Below are 13,321 nucleotides of genomic sequence, written 5' to 3'. Positions count from 1 at the left end.
TCAGCAATTTCATTGAGTGCCCACAAGTTTTTGTATTGTGAGAAAGGGAGAAAAGTACTTCTTTCTCTACCTTCTCTATCCCATGCATAATTTTTTAAACCTCTATCATGTCACCTCTCAGCCATCGTTTCTCCAAGCTAAAAAGCCCTTGTCTCTTTAACCTTTCTTCATAGGAAAGGGTTCCATCCCCTTAATCATTCTAGTTGCCCTTTTCTAAATCCTTTCCAATGCTTTAATATTTTTTTTTTTTTATGTTTGGTGACCAGAACTGTACACAGAATTCCAAATGAAACAGCACCATAGATTTATACAGGGGCATTATGATACTGGCTGATCTGTTTTCAATCCCCTTCTTAATAATACCCAGCATAACTTTTCCTTTTTTATTGCAGTTGAACACTGAGTTGACGTCTTCAGTGAGTTATCTACCATGACTCCAAGATCTGTCTCCCAGTCAGTTATCACCAGTTCAGAGACTCCATCAGTATATATTTATAGTTAGGATACTTGGCTCCAATGTGCATTACTTTGCACTTGCCCATGTTGAACGTCATTTGCCACATTGATGCCCACTTGCCCAGTCTTGACAAATCCCTCTGGAGTGCTTTATAGTCCATCCTGGTTCTCAGTGCTCTGAACAATTCTGTCATCTGCAAACTTAGCGACTTCACTGCTTACTCCCAACTCCAAATCATTAATGAACAAGTATAAAAGCATGCAGTACCCCGCTGCTTACCACCTTCCATTGTGAAAACTGCCCATTTATGCTTCCTCTCTGTTTCTTGTTAATTAACCAATTATTAATCCACAAGATGATTTGTCCTCTTATCCCATGACTGCTATGTTTACTTAGGAGCCTTTGATGAGGAACTTTTTCAAAAAGTTTCTGGAAGTCTAGGTAAACAACAGGGTCACCCTTCTCCACATGTTTGTTCACCCCCTCAAAGAACTCTAAAAGATTAATGAGACAAGCTCTTCCCTAACAGAATCCATGCTGATTCTTCCTCAATAGTTTTTGTTCAACAATGTGCCTACTAATTCTATCTTTAATGACGGGTTTCAGCAACTTACCTGGTATCAACATTAGATTGACCTGCCTATAATTGCCAGATCTCCTCTGGAACCTTTTAGAAGGTTACATTACCTACCTTCCAGTCCTTAGGGATGGAAGCTTAGCTTACTTTACTTTCTGAACTTGTGTACTTTCTTTACTTTCAGAGCATTTTCATGAACTAGTTTTAGAACTAGAAATATTAGATTTTTTAAAAAATGGGAGAAACTTTGAATGCCCAGTTGTGTCTGATATGGCATGTATTTACAATCTAAAAAATAAAAACTGAAGCTGGTAACCTTAAATCCCTACCACTTGACCAAAGGAGGAAAAGGGTAGACATTAGACAAGGCAGAATTTGCTTTTGCTCAGATTAAATACAGGCCTTAATACTTGTAAAGGCATTAACATACTTCCCCCCCCCCACAAGAAATATCAATAGATTTAAGTCTTCAAATAACAATATTTTGAACTGTGAATTGTATATAAGGCTGGATTGTTACTTTAGAAAACATCCAGTTTGGACTTTATAAAGTTCTTTAATTAGCTAAGCAGGGAAGGAAGGCTGGGGAGAAAAAACTACCACCAACGCTAAGATCTGAAGGGAACATTTGTTTTGTCTTACTGTTTCTAGCTTGCACATGGCCAAAGGCACAAGCTCTTGGACATGAGCTGAAGGGCAAGAGGCAAAGGGCTCTTGGCCCCCCCAACTCAGGTCCTGTTTTGGTCTAGGATCTTTGAGGTATATTGTGACAAGATCAAAGTAAATGATATGACCTTAGGTCAGTTGACTGGCAAGCTAATCAGTTTACAAAGGAGCAGCATTACATATTGTTTTTTTTGCTGAATTGTAAAAGGCAAATTAATTAGTTTCATAAAGGCATGTAATACTTTGAACCATCAAGCTCAGCTCCTAAATTGCTTAATTGCCAATTAGAACACAAGAAGTGTTATAAAATGTTGGCTAATAGCCCCTGATAGACCTACCCACCACTTGTCTAATCCTTTTTTAAAAAGCCATTGAAAATAATGCTAGCTTGGGTTCTGAATTTGATTCCAAATTCTAAGTTATTTCTTATATTATTTTCCTTTTATTTGTCCTTTAAAATAGATCTAAAAACCACTCCTCCCATTCATCTGTTTGTGTTTGTTTTTATTTTTAGATATGTTTATATATCTAATATTTTCATTGTTTGCCTAATTTGGGTGGGAAAGGGGCTTTCAGATGACAATAACATAAAACAACATCAGGGAGAAAGGTTGTGGTCCCATTCCAGCCTTTTCTATTTGCAAGGATTTTTTTTCCCCAGAGGGCAGCATTGAAAAAAATGACTTTCACTTGCTGTCTGTAACATAGAGGTGTGCAAAAAAACCTTTTTTTTTTTTAGAAAATTCAGATTTGGGGGTATTCAGGGCTTAAAAATTCAGGGGGCTGAATATCTCCTAATAGCAGATTTGGTAGCCAAATCTGATTCGGGAGATATTCAGCTATTTCCAAATATACAATCGCATTATGGGCCATTGAAGTCAATGGCAAAGCAAGGTACAATGAATTGTGGCTGAGGAGAGGGGGTTTGAGTTAGAGGCTCCATATTTGCAGGGCAGCTGAAGAAGTCTCTCCACAGAACCCCAAGTTTCAAAAAAGATTGGACCAGAGGGTCCAATTCTAGGGGCAGCCAAAGCAGGTGCTCCATCTCACCATTATACCCTATGGGCTACTGAAGTCAATGGCAAAACAGGGTATAATGAATTGTGACTGGGGGAGAGGGGGGTTGAGTTAGACGCTCTGAATTTGCAGGGCTGCTGCAGGAGCCTTTCCTCCACAGAACCCCCAAGTTTCAAAGTGATGGGACCAGGGAATCCAATTCTATGGGTATCCAAACAGGGCTCTTTTCCCCAATTATGGGGAAAAAGCAATCAGTAATTTTTCCCACTGGGGGCAACCTCTTTTGCTTCTAAAAGAACACTAGAGGTGTTATTTGTGGGACTGATTGCCTTGTAAAGTAAGGTTCCCCTTGAGCAACCTTGACTTCTCAGAAGCTTCTTTTAAAACTCAAGTGTTTTGTCTTGGTTTCAAAAATCTTTTTTCGTACAGTGCAGTGTTACAGGACTCCTCACAGGTATTTCTTCTGAAGGGCTGTGGTTTAGTATGCAACTCCTTTACATGTGGAAAGTCCATGCCCCATTTCTGTTGCTTGGCACTAGTGCATTCAATGTGCTGGTTCTGCACTGCAGACTCCACAGAAAGCTCCAATCCCAATTTTAAATCTGAGAGATCTTCTAATGTGAACTAAGGTCCTGTGCATTGCACTACCATTGCCACAATAGCACGTGTTCTGCTAGGCAACAATGTTCTTTGCAAGCTAGCACTTTCAGCACAGTTGACTTGACTGCAGAGATTCTCTCGGAGAATCTGACTGCTGCCTAGAGTTGAACCCCCAGTCTAATCCTTTTGAAAGTCGGGGGTTCATAGGGGAGAGACACCAGAAGCAGTTCTGCAAATTTGGTGCGTCTCACTCAAACCCCACCCCCCACTCCAGAGTCACTTTTCCCACTGTTATTACAGTGGGAAAAGTGACTGATTGCTTTAGACCCCCTGGTCCAATCTTTTTGAATCTTGGGGGTTCTGTGGGAGAGAGGTTCCTGCAGCTGTTCTGCAAATTTGGGGCCCTTACCTCAAACCCTCTCATCAGCTGCAATTCATTATACCCATTACTTTTTTTTGCCATTACTTCAATGGCCCATGGGGTATAATGGAGCCAAATGACTTCCCCGTGGTGCAGAGTGGTAAGCTGCAGTATTGCAGTCCAAGCTCTGCTCAAGACCTGAGTTCGATCCTAACAGAAGCTGGGTTCAGGTAGCCAGCTCAAGGTTGACTCAGCCTTCCATCTTTCTGAGATTGGTAAAATGAGTACCCAGCTTGCTGGGGGGAGGGGAGTGTAGATGACTGGGGAAGGCAATGGCAAACCATCCTATAAAAAGTCTGCCATGAAAACATCGTGATGCGACATCACCCCAGAGTCGACTGGTGCTTGCACAGGGGACTACCTTTACCTTTACTTGGTATCAGGTATCTGTTGAGACAAGGCTTCATGATGGGAAGTGACTATGTCACCAGCCATGCTTATGTGATCACTGCCCTTCAAAAGTTGTTTTCCCCACACCACTGCACAAAATATAAGGTCTGGTTCTTCTGCTTCTAGAACAGGGTTCACTAGTCAGTGCCTGATCCACATTATAGGGTTTCTGGTTTGGTCCCTTGTATTAAACATTTCCTGGGAAACCAGCCAGAATTCTTCAAGGATTTTATTTTCCACCCTTTACCGGATATGGGAATATACTTGCAAATGAAGACCTATAAATATTTAAAGACATTTTTGTGAGCTCTGTGCATGTCTGTGTATTGCTGAGGTGACACAGGCCTGAATTATAAACATGTATAGAGGCCATATGGTATTTAGTTCATTATTCTAACACAGGCACCCACAGTAATGAGAAAATAGCTTTAACAGTTTTTGTTTTGCTTTAATCAGTTTAAAGGATATCTCAGAAGTACGGCTTGTGCACTTCCATCAGCTTTGTGGATTTCCTGCGCCAAACTCCAGGATAATATTGCATTTGTTTTTAATGATGTTTTTATCTTGACTAATGTTAGTATGCAAAGATGGGGCAATGGAGGGTACACAAAGATGTTCACAATTCCACTGTGAGCATGATTCAATCATCAGGGATCTAATGCTGAACACTGCCAGTCTTGAATGATTTTGAAAAGTAGGTCACGGTAACACCAGTGCATAAGGTCATTATTTAGAAAAAAGACCTTCAAGAATTTCAGAACTCCGAGGAGAAATTCAGATGAGGAGAATTTCAGAACCAGTCTCTCTTTAAAGTACAGTTTGGTGTAGTGGTTAAGTGTGCGGACTCTTATCTGGGAGAACCGGGTTTGATTCCCCACTCCTCCACTTGCACCTGCTGGAATGGCCTTGGGTCCGCCATAGCTCTGGCAGAGGTTGTCCTTGAAAGGGCAGCTGCTGTGAGAGCCCTCTCCAGCCCCACCCACCTCACAGGGTGTCTGTTGTGGGGGAGGAAGGTAAAGGAGATTGTGAGCCACTCTGAGACTCTTCGGAGTGGAGGGCGGGATATAAATCCAATATCATCTTCTTCTACATGTAAAACCTCTCTGATTTCCTGTTTTAATTGATTCTGTCCTGTTCAGCATTCAGAAATGAGTATACAGATCCTCTTGCTTTGAACGTGTACTTTCCCTTGTTTGGGAGGTTCTCACTGCACAATCAGTATTCAGTTTTTAAACAGCTAGTGACTTGAATCTCTTTTTAAAGAAGATGCATCTGGGAGTTTAAAATTACAACTCCTATCAGCTCTGCAAAAGGCTACCAATTGCTTTGTCTGAATATTTGAACAACTAACCTGATGAACTGGATGGAGCTATACAAGATGCCTGTCAAGAAATAGTTCCCTGCATACAGCCAGAGAGCAGGGCATGAGTCAAATAGGTGGGCTCAATAAACTTTAAATATATTGACTCTTTCTATTAAGACGACGAAAACAGCCAAAAAAAAAAAGAATGAAAGGAGAGCAAGCAGAAAGCGGCATCTCTTCCAAGACATGTTCAATTTGCCCCACAAACTTCAAATTTATATTGCTTTTCATACTCAAGGAACTCTACAGGCCAGCATCTTTTGTCGTGTTTTCAGTTCAGCAAGTAGGCCCAAGTCCTGCTGTTTCCAGAAAAGGACTTCACAAGCAGTGACAACATCTCAGAGGAAGAAACAGCCTGAGGTTTGTCTTGCTCTTTGTCATAGGCCAGATAATAATAAAGTCACATGGTTCTTTGCTTGCAAACCTCTCCGGGTATCCACTGAGAAATCTTATTGCATGTTGCAAGCAGAGGTTAGGGTTGCCAGGTCCCTCTGAGCAGCAGGCAGAGATGGGGTGGGGGACTTTCTGGGAGTGGGGAGAATTGCCCAGCATTTCAGCAATGTGCCTACATGACCCAGAAGTGATATAGGTATGTCAGGGGGCAATGCTCTGGTTTTTAGACAAAACCCTATGGTAGAATTAACTTATATCATAGAGTTTTTGCCTAAAACTAGAATATCAGCCTTGATGTTCCCAACATACCTACATCACTTTAATTTCTGGTGTTCCTCCCTTGGTGTGTGGGGGGGCTAATTTCTCCATATGGGCCAGCTGTGGAGAGATGGGGGCAAGTCAGCAGGAGACTACTGCCCCCACCGGGGAGGTCTGACATCCCTAGTAGAGGAGTGTAACGAGAGTGCCTTGAAATAATATACGTTGTGTATTATTGTACTTCTATCAAACTCCTCCATTAAAAGGATCAAAGTGGCTACCAGCAGCTTTCCATTCAGGCACTGAACCCATCCACTCAAAAAGATGCTTGAGAACCTGCTGGACTGGCCCATGTTGTGCTCACCAAGGCACTTTGGCTGTGTTCAGTAGTGTACTTTCTCCATATCCACACATCCTTGGCAGTCCTGGTCCCCACTTCCTTAGCTCTCCCCTTCAGTCAGGCCCCGGGAGCTTCTTGCAGCTGCCACAGCTCTCTCACTCCTGCCTTTTGATGACCTTGGTGGCTGAGATGGGTCCTTCTCTTCCAGCAGCACAGCATGTTACTTCCAGCCTGGCTGTTTCTACTTCCTGCTGTCTGAACTTTGCCATGGCCATGCTTTAAAAAGCAGCCACAACAACAACCTTACAATTTGCTTACCATCTTTTTTTTTTTTTTGCATTTTAATAAATGGTTTTGTTCTTTGCTTTTCACTATGAATTTTGCAGATGTGTCTGTGTTGCATAGTCATGCAGTACAGATTTGCTATGCAATTAATATGACAGTAATTTGTACAATGTACATAACATAATTAATCCAGATGATACTAATTTGTTGATGCATAAATAATGTTAAAAATGTGTACGTTATTCGAGAATTTGGTGCAAAGAAATATAAAGTCGTTCAAAGATAAAGAATCACTGGTTGGATTTGCATTGGAGAAATGTAAAATTAAAATTATGATTTGGGTACAGAAACAGCAGGGGTAGAAATTCACACTCTTCCCTTAAGAACTTTTTAATAAATGGGAGCACCAGAACTTTGCCTTGAACTGGAATCCAACTAGTGATTTTCCTAGACGATTATTTTGCCCAGCCTTGGAACCACTGCAATATTTTTCAATTTTCTGAGCTGCTGAGCTGCTTTAAAATGAGGCAGCAATATTTTAACAAAAAATGTCCTCGTATTTGCTTCTTCTATTGCTGTTCTTGAAAATACATACCATAAAGTTCATTTAAGTATTAAAAATAAATTACTTTTGGCAGTGAAAACAAACAATAATTCCAGCTTCAAGAAGAGTACAAAACTCAGTCTACTAGGCTGGCTTTTGTTCCATGAGCATAAGTCTTAAAAGCTTTACTTGAAAAATATAGGGCTTTCCAATAGAGCTGCTAAGCCCTAAGTGGGGCGGGGAATTCCGCACCCCCAGGTCTCATTGCCTGGCAGCAGGATAATTAAAAAAAAAATCAGACTTGTATACATATCAAAAGCTTTTACCATAGAATTTCAGGTGATTCCTGACACTTTGTCACTTCTAGTAAAAATTTCTTGCAAGTACAAAGGCTGCATTAAAAAACTATAACAATGCTGTGTCGCTCGCAACCCTACTTCCCATAGATATTAATAACTAGGGGAATGCAAGAAAAAAGATTTTTTTTTTTAAATTCAGAAACATTGGATCATTTTTTTTTTGTATTTTCCAATATTCTCAAATACCAATACCAGTATGGTATTTGGATTCAGTAATGTTCAGGAATCCTAATTCCCCCCCCCCCCCCAGGTTTTTATACCCTGCTGGGGACCATAAAAGTCAATGGCAAAGCTATTCTGGGGTATATTCAGAGGCCGGCAGAAGGGGTTTGAGGAAGAGGCACCAAATTTGCAGTGTAGCTGTTGGACTCTCAAAAGGACCCCCAAGTTTCAAAAAGAAGGTGCCACCATCCTCCATTGTTTCCAGTGTGGGGAAAATAGTGAGGCAATATAAACCCAGCAGAATGTCCCAAAGAATCTTTGCAGTAGAAAGTGATGGGGGGGGCATTTTTGCAAGGCCCACAGCAGAACCAGTGCAATGTGCCCTGCAGAACCAGTGACACTGCGGTAGACCCAAACCCCAACAGGACTAAGGTCAAATCAGAGAATCTCTGAAGTAGAAGCTGGGGGGGGGCATTTATGCAAGGATAGCAGAACCAATGCAATACATTAGTGTCCAGCAGCAGAACCCAGTGCCAACCTAGTGCCCAGCAGCAGAACCTAGTACCAATTTATTCATGCCTAGCAGCAGAACCCAGTGTCATTGTGGCAAATGCCAGCTTGACAGGACTGATGTCAAGCACAGAATCACAATCCAAGAGAGGGGGAGGCGGGTTGCAAGGACAGCAGAACCAGTGCAGCAATGCCCAGCAGTACAACCCAGTACCAACCTACTAGTGCCCAGCGGCACACATTTGGAGCACAGAACAGCAAACCTCAACACCACCCTCCCCCCAAATACCAACCTTCTAGAAATTAAAGGGAAGAAATAAAGGGAGTGGGGTGAGAACTACTGGGGGGGAAAGATGGGGGGGAAGGCTTTAAAATAGAAGAGAAAGCAAGAAGAACCTAAACCAAAAGCCCCTCTCCACACACACAAAAAGAACCAAAAAATGAATAAGTTAACAAAGTTTTAAACCAGCTCCAAAGAACCAAAGCCAAGAACCACTCCCACAACCTACCACCGGGCCCAAACAACAACAGAACTCCACAAAAATACCTGTAAGCCAGAAAACCAAATGGAACCTAAGAATACAACCAAAGGGAACAGAAAAAAAAGGCTTGAGGTCCCTGGCTTCACCCCCCTCTCCACAACCTACCACCCACCAAGCTCAAAAAACAACTGACAGTAAAATAAGGGGGGGGGGGATGTTGTTTCAGTCAAACCAGTCTCTGTCGTCACTCTTCTCCAGGCAGGCAGGATCTGATCCGAAGTCCACAAGTCATGAACATGTGAAAGTAGCCAGTTAGAGGAGCTCTTTATCATGATGTATAACAAGAGACCCATGGTTCCTTTGGGAATGATAGGCCTTTCTCCAATTACTACAACTCCCATACTGCAAGAATGCATATTTATGAATTATATCCAACCTGTAAAGTTTAAGCTTAGCCAGTGGATATGAAAAGCATATAATCATGCCTGGGATTACTAATTTTCAGTTATTTAAACATTTAAATACTCTGCCAATTTTTTTCAAATGAGTAGTATGTTGGAAAGATTTAAACAGAAAGAAAGGGTCTGAGCCGCATCATTATCCTCTACCACTGCCACAAAGGAGAAGAGGAGAAGATCCAAACTGGAGAATTGTGTAGCAAGGTTTTTGGAGGGGGGTAGATGGCAGATTTGGACTGACAATTTCAAGGCAATGTTGACTGGAAAAGTTCTGTATTTGTTAAGCTCATAAATGCCATTTCAATTAAGATTTGAGTCTGGTGGGAGTTTTCCTATTATTGACCAGCCATACTCACAACCAGATCTTTCACGTATAGAATTGGGATCAGGCCCTGCCCTCCCATCCAACCCCCCGTTGGATCTTTCTGGCCCCTCCATTCCCCGGCCCCCGCTCTCTCCACGCCACTTTGGGGGCCCCACTCCATGGATGCCTCCCCCTCCCTCCCTTCCAACTCACCAACGCAGCAAAACAGGGAAAAGCAGGCTTCAGGGGCTCTTTCAAGGAGGAAAAGCCATTCTGAAGCCGGCAGTTCATACGCCAGCTTTACAGCACGCTCAGCAAGTTCATTACTGGCTGCCCCAGCGCTGAACTTGCTGAGCACGCTGTAAAGCCGGCATAGGAATTGCCGGCCTCGGAGCAGTTTTTCCCACCAGTCATGTGACCAGCGGGGCAGGGGATGTCTTGAAAGAGCCCCTGAAGCCCGCTCTTCCCGGTTTTGCTGTGTCAGTGAGTCTTGAGGGAGGGAGGGGGAGGTGCCGTGTGGAGGGGGTGGGACCACCAAAGCAGAACAGAGATCAGGGCCAGAGCGGGGGCCACCAGAAGGGGGGGCCTTTCATCCAAAAATTTTTCCCATGGCCCCCCCCATCTGGAATTTTCTGGCTACGGGCCTGATTGGGATACAGGGGAAAGGCTTTCAATTCAAATGTGATGAGGTCTGAATCTCAACATTTCTATGGTTGTGTTGACAGGGCTGGTGCGTAGGGTTCTGCCGCCTGAGGCAGAACTCTGATGCACGCCCACCCCCCCTCCCACCGGGGAAAAGTTTTCATCACATCAGTCACTGAAATGCTGTTGTTTCTCCCGCTTCCTCCCCACCTACCTTGTCCATTGAATAGTAGGTGCAGCTGCATAACAATCCCTGGATTAGGAGATCAGGCAGCTAGCCAGCCACCAGGGAGAAGCCCGCCCCACCCTTTCTCCACTTCTTATGGGATTTGGGGTGGTGGGTGGCTTGCTGGCCTTTTGACTGGGGTGGGGGCTGCCGAGGACAGCCCCAGGCAAGCGAGGCCTGCTTGGGCTGGCTGGATTTCTAGCCAACCTCACTTGCCCAGGGCTCTCCTTTCTTGTATAACATTGCTTTTGGCTGGGGGCCCCCGGCATATGCTAATGAGTTATGCTAATGAGCTCCGCCACCTATTTTTCTACAAAATGACCCCTGATTATAGCAAACATCATACTGTGGGGAGGGGGAGATGAAGTTCTCCTGAAACAATTGATCTCCAGCCTACAATGATCAGTTCCACTGAAGAAAATGGCAGCTTCTAAGGCAGTTTGCCACACAGACCAGGAGAAACAGAATTCCCTCCTGAAGCACTACCTTAAAATCTCCAGGAATCTCACAAACCAAAGTCATATTCAGGTGGGTAGCCTGAATGTCTGAGGTAGCAGAACGAAGTTCAGTCCAGTAACACCTTTAAGACCGCTTGTTTTCTTTGAGGTATAAGCTTTCATGTGCACACACCCTTCTTCGGATACATTGAAATGGAAGTTACCAGTCCATCATATAGGTTGCGGGTGAGCAGCAGATTAGCGTAAACATACTTCACACCATCACAAGATTCACATTTGAACATGAGGTCAATGGATATTCCTATATTTTTAGCTTTTGAGGAAAAGTAGTGTATGATGGTTTGCATGCTGAGAAACGATAAACATTAATTTAAATAATTACCTGAAAAAGGATTTATCATTGATGTGATGGAAATGTTCTTTCTGTGATGCTGTATCAGCTACAAAATGCCCTGCATTATAAGATTTACCACTTTGGCTTGTGAACATCTGGCCTGGCATATACTGATCCCTGCCCTTCTTTCATGCAAACCTGAATTCATACCCATTCATGCCCATTCTGGGTATCTGGTGAAGCGACCCACTCCCATCACACAGTTGGGTATACCTCCTGGTGTCCAGGACAAATTATGATCAAAAGGATTGGTTTGTAAGCAATCTCATGTCCCCGACCCCAAGCTGAGTCCCAAATTGGATCTCTTTTCCAATTTCCTAGACTTCTGCATATTAATTACAACCCTCTGCAGGAGGTAAGACTGCAGGAGACTTTGATTAGTTGGGACCAAAGTCTTCATGGGTAATTAAGCTTTTGAACCTGGGAAAACTTAGTGTGGGACTGCCTGTTGGCCAAACAATTCAATGGAGATGGTCCCCAACCCCTCCAGTTTTGAACATTAGTAGGAATTTAAAGAGCAGGTCTGTCTCCAAAAGTCATCCGCCAGATATGCTTTCTGACCTACAACTGGACTGTCTATTTCTAGAGAGATTGCAGAAGTTTAGCATCCTTCCAAAGCCCGCCAGATGAAAGGTAAATTATTTTTGAATCTATTTTTAATAGCAGCAATTGTGTGCAATTGCATAGTAGCATTATCTCTTTTGTGTTTTTAAATGCATTAATGGATCTTACTACGATTTAATGATATGCACAAAGTACAATCTGCCAAGGTCGCAGGAGTTGAAATAATGAAATTGTAAGTGTATATGGAAATATAATGAAATTGAACATTTAGAATAGATCATTTCCGTAGAGCCAACACTTTCCCATTTGCTTATATGAGCAAACAGTTTCCACAGTTATAATAGAATCCACATCTCATCTAATCCTAATCCAATCAAGCAAAGGGAGGAAAAAAGAACCATGGTATTAGTCTTAGTTCAAATGTCTATTAAGTGAACATGTGGGGAATCATTCTTTACTTCTGCAAAAGAGGAATAAACAACAACAGTCCACAGGCTTCAGATTCATGACTGCATAATGATAGTCTTTAACAAAGTCTGGAATCAATAGGGAGGAAAAAACAGAGATGCAAACATCTAACAAGCATCCTTGGTTGAAGTCTCTGCTGGGAACATGCTAGACATGTTTGTAAGTCAATCAAATATTGTGGTTCACAAGTTCAGGAAACAAATCAAGGCCAGCAGTGGATTAGAGACCAACAGCATTTTCCAGGGTATAAACTTTGGTGAATTAAACCTCACCACATCGTATACCAGATTTATGATGAAGTGAGCTTTGACGCGCTATAGTTTATAACTTGGGGAATGTTGTTGGTGTTTAAATGTTGTTGGCCTAAAATGTTCTGCTGTTTCAGGAAACAGCTAGGTTCAGGAAAGGTCAGCAATCTTAGTCTCTGTATGAGGAGCACATCAGCAGAGGCTTATGGACTTTTCCCCAAAACACTAGACCCACATTTGAAACAATAATATTTTAAAGAATTTCATGTTCACTAAAATGTCCTTTGCAATTTCAGTGGAGAGAGATCATCAGGGGTTTTTTGTTTTGCTTTTTTGTCGGATTCCACAGGAGCAGAGCTCTGCCTGGGCTGGCCAGGGATCCAGCTCACATGACCCGCCATGTGAAGTCACATGCTCTCAGGCCAGGCAGTGTGGCCTAATATGCAAATGAGTTCCTGCCGGCAGTGGATATCATTCTTCTCCCCCCACCCTTTGCTCACAGGAGCAAGGGTACAACGTTACACCAAAGATAAACACCAAATTTTGTCTGCTCACCCTCTGGCTCTGAGTACAGAGATATTGGTGAGAAAAGGCCTTAAAATCATGGCCTGAAACATGGCCTTAAAATCATGGCCTGAGCCTTCTGTAACTTCCAGCATTTTGAAGTGTTCTACTGGTCTCCAGATCTTGCACACTGTTTTGTGTCATTTTGCTTGGTCCTAAATAAACAGTATT

This window comes from Heteronotia binoei, chromosome 4 (assembly GCF_032191835.1).
Source record: "Heteronotia binoei isolate CCM8104 ecotype False Entrance Well chromosome 4, APGP_CSIRO_Hbin_v1, whole genome shotgun sequence".
NCBI lineage: Eukaryota > Metazoa > Chordata > Lepidosauria > Squamata > Gekkonidae > Heteronotia > Heteronotia binoei.
This window is presented reverse-complemented; position numbering follows the sequence as displayed.